This window comes from Benincasa hispida, unplaced genomic scaffold (assembly GCF_027475165.1).
Source record: "Benincasa hispida cultivar pf3 unplaced genomic scaffold, pf3_genome.v1.1 HicScf1598, whole genome shotgun sequence".
NCBI lineage: Eukaryota > Viridiplantae > Streptophyta > Magnoliopsida > Cucurbitales > Cucurbitaceae > Benincasa > Benincasa hispida.
Window position 1 is genome coordinate 1 of NW_028325962.1, and position 4,075 is coordinate 4,075.

At 32.1% G+C, this 4,075-nt stretch overlaps 1 long non-coding RNA gene across 1 annotated transcript; it reads right to left on the reverse strand.

Moving 5' to 3' along the window:
• Positions 1 to 300: 300 nt before the first annotated feature.
• On the reverse strand, positions 301 to 3,729 carry LOC150030901 (uncharacterized). Its single transcript, XR_016526377.1, has 2 exons — positions 3,591 to 3,729; positions 301 to 732 (listed from the first exon to the last, which is right to left on the reverse strand). It is a non-coding gene; the product is annotated as an uncharacterized LOC150030901 (long non-coding RNA).
• Positions 3,730 to 4,075: the final 346 nt, after the last annotated feature.

Consider the following 4,075-nt stretch of genomic DNA (forward strand, 5'->3'; position numbering starts at 1 on the left):
ATATTTTCTCAATGAAAATAAAGTCAAAATTATGAAAGTATGTTTAATTCTGTTTCGTAAAAAAGAAAAAAGAAAAAGAAAGAAAAAAAAAACTTGCTACGGTAGTTAGAATATAAGCTTTGCTAATTTCATTGCAGATTGATCAAATGAAATCCTGAGCTCGTAGATGAACAATGAAAAATTAAATCGACCAAAGGTTTGATACTCGAGCTTGCTTTTTGAAAGCAGAACTAAGATGCTTCAAGTACTTTTTTTCAGAAAAAAAAAAATTGCAAAGAAACAAACTAACAAATTATGATCTTTTCCTTTTAATAAGAAATTTTTTTTTTTTTAAAAAAAAAAAAACTTGAAGTTACTAAATTTTCGAACCTAAGAATCTTTCATTTTCAACTGCATAACTTAGCAATCCTGTTAAATTAACAAACTTTTCATAGAACTTTAACTAGCTTATTTGCAAAAGAATGGCAGAAAATGGATTTGCCTCTTGGTAACACGATGTTGTGCATGTGTGAACCCCCGAGTTGGATGATGAATCATAGCAACAAAAGACCTGTTGTAAAGAGACGAGTTAGGTAGGGAATGTAAGGCCTCATTTTATCCAGCAATTTGGATGATTGGCTTGCAAAAATGCTTTCCAAAATTTTTGGCTATGTACAGTTTGAATCATGGCTTCGATTCTGATCATGCTTCTGCTAGTTTTAGGCGAGGAACGATGTTCATAGATTGGAGTTCCTGCATAGAAAAACACTTGAGTAGTGAATTTGCAAACATTCGTAAGAGAACAGATGGCTTTTTATTAAAAGAAAATAGAATCACTCACACGACATTCTCTATCTTTAATCAATTTTCAATAACCATATGAGAGACATTGATAACACATTTTATCTTCCTCGTTAGCTTGAGTTTAAGGTAGATGTTAGAAATATAAAATAAGGATGTAGACGGACACAATTTTATTTTTGTTTGTTTCACAGGATTGCACTAAACTCGAAATATTATCATTCACAAAATTTTAAAATTCATACAACTAAAAGGCGCAAAAGGCGAGTGCCTTATTGAAGGTGCTAGCCAAGGCACTCGCTTAGGGTACTTGCAAGGCATTGATGTTTTCTCTCGCCTCGCCTTTCGTCATGGGCGAGTATGTGGCTGCACCTCAACAACACTAGTACATTCAAAACTAAACCCACCGACAAAAATGTCATGTTCTTGCATTAAATAATCAAGGCCCCATTTGGTAATAAATTTGTTTTTAGTTTTCCGTTTTTGAAATTTATGCTTATTTTCTCTTAAATTTTATATTGTGGTTTTCACATTTTTTCAAAAAACATTTGAATTTTTAATCATTTTAAAAACAAAAACAAGTTTTAAAAAACTACCGTTCATTTTAAAAACATTGGTGGAAAGTGGATAACAAATCAAAGATACTCTTGGATGGTAGTGCTTATAAGCTTAGTTTTCAAAAGTCAAGAAACAAAAACAAAAACAAAAACAATAATAATAATAACAATAGTTACCAAATGGGGCAATTGTTTTTTAAATTTGTGCTTGTGTTCTCAATTTCTTACTCATGATTTTATTATTTCCTATATGAACATTTAAATTCTTAGCCAATTTTCAAAAAGAAAAATAAGTTTTTTAAAATTACCTTTTTAAGTTTCAAAAAATGTGGTGCTGATTTTGAACTTTCTCATAAAATGTAGATAACAAAATATAGACTCCAATAGATGGAAGTAATATTTACAAGTTTAATTTTTAAAAATAAAAAACTAAAAACCAAATGGTTAATGGGGTCTAAGACATACAAGGGAAATATTGGAAGCTTTATGTGAACATTCTGCATATAACCACAGGAATTGGTCCAATAAAAAGGTGGAACAAAGTGAGATTTCATCTAACTCATTCCAATTAAGAGCCCTCTAATGAACTACCGTTCAATAAAGAATAAATGGAGAAGGGACACTCCATTTGAGATCTCATCTGACTCATTCCAATTAAGAGTTCTTTTGTAATTACTCCACCTTCCTTACTAATTTAGATTGGAAGGTTTTTTTTAGGTTGTAGAGGAGGAGACCCCTTGTCCCTTGGCCCGTTACGTTAGGCTATTCTAATCAAGATATGTTATTCAGTTTCTTAAAAAAAAAAAAAAAAAAAGAAAGAAAGAAAAAAAGGAGAAGTTAAAAACCCATGCCTGGAACATTTGTTAAGCCAGCTAATCAAGGTATGGTTTATTCTTTGGCCTCAGGTAAAACTATTCAACCTTCCTGATTCATACTTCCATATCGGTTAGGGAGATACAACCGGTTGAGAATCACACATTGAAAAAATCAAGGAACCTCACACTTCTCATAAGATAGATGGACTACTCCTTTCATTGCCGATTGGTTTTGAGATGGAGCCTCAAGTTATCTAATATGATATTAGAGCCCATAAAACTCAAACGGATATTCAGTCCAATAAAAAGAAATTGTGATCCAATCAAGAATGGTGAACCCAAAAGCAGTATCATCTTGAGGAGGCATGTTGAGAATCCCACGTTGGTAAAAGCAAGGACCTCATGCTTCTTATAAGATAGATGAGCTACTCCTCTCATTTCAATTGGTTTTGAGATGGAATTCCATATTATCTAATAATACAATCAAATGAATAAATATGCCCAAATAACAAAGAAGTTTCTATTGCAGATAGAACATAGGTACCACCAGTAGCGGGAAAAGGAACAATTGAGATCAGTCATGATCTTAGTGATAAGGTTTCAGATGGAAGATGCATCTTCCTAATATTTGCATCTCTTCCATAATATTTGCACGTTCCTTTACATGTAGCAATGAGTATTCCTACTCCGTGTCACAATTGAATTCTGTCAACGTGGCAAATTCTTAAAGGACGCATTTGGTTGGAGGACTGTATACATTCTTGCAAAATCTTGAAAAAACAGTTTGGTATTTTCTTTCTTTTCTAAAATTTAAAGGGCTCCCCCAGAGAGATGTTGACCGTTCAACAATGAGCACAACTCAAGAAGCTCCCTCTTGCGATCGGTGTCACCAAGAGTTTTGTTGCCCCGGCAGCAATCAATATTGGTCTAGACAGCTGCTCTGATACCAAATTGATATAGCCAAAAGAATAAAAGGAGAACTTTCTCCAAGAATCAAATTGAAGTCTTTATTATTAATCAAAAGTTATCAATACAAGAAGACAATTCTTCTATTTATAGAGAATTGTAAAGCAAACCAATCCCAATCCTAATTAATCAAAAAAACTAATCCTAATCCTAATAAACCAAGGAAACTAATCATAATTCTAATCAATCAAGCAAACCAATCCTAATCCTATTCAATTAAGGATTTTAACCAAGATATCCTAATTTACTAATCCTACCACATCACACACACAATTATTTTTTATTCTCAGACATCTTATTATCAGACATCCTTTATTTCCAGGCATCTAAAGAATCTTAAACCAAACGACAGAAAATTCAAACCTGCCAGAAACCTAAATAATTGACAAGAAAATACATGTGCAAGCATGATTTTGAGATACAGAGAAACAAGAAATAAAAAGATATATATAAGTATATAAAGAAAAACTACCTGGATTAAGAGCTTGCACGCATATGGAAGCTTCATAGTGGAGATATTATCTCCATTTTTACACGAGGAACAAATTCCCGTTTTTAGCTTGTGGTTGTAGTATCCCAGCAAGCCACAAACTCTGCAGACCTGTGCCAACAAGCAAGGAGCATTGTCAACAATATGGAAGTATACACAATTATCATTTTTTGGCTAAATTAAAAAAATAATACCCTTGAACTTTGCACCTTGAACTTTCACAAGTTTCAAAAATACAATTAAGCTTTCAGAAATAATTCAGAAATACCCTTATTATTAGTTTTGGATGAAAACCATTAATATTTTGTTTAAAAAATATCCTTGAACGTTCAAAAGTATAAAAAAGACCCTTAAACTTAAAAGAAAAGATCAAAAGTACCCTTCTTCTTAATATGGGAACAAAAACTGTTAATACCTCTAAACTTTTAAAAAGTTACAATAGTAATGGTATCTTCACCAAAAAAAAA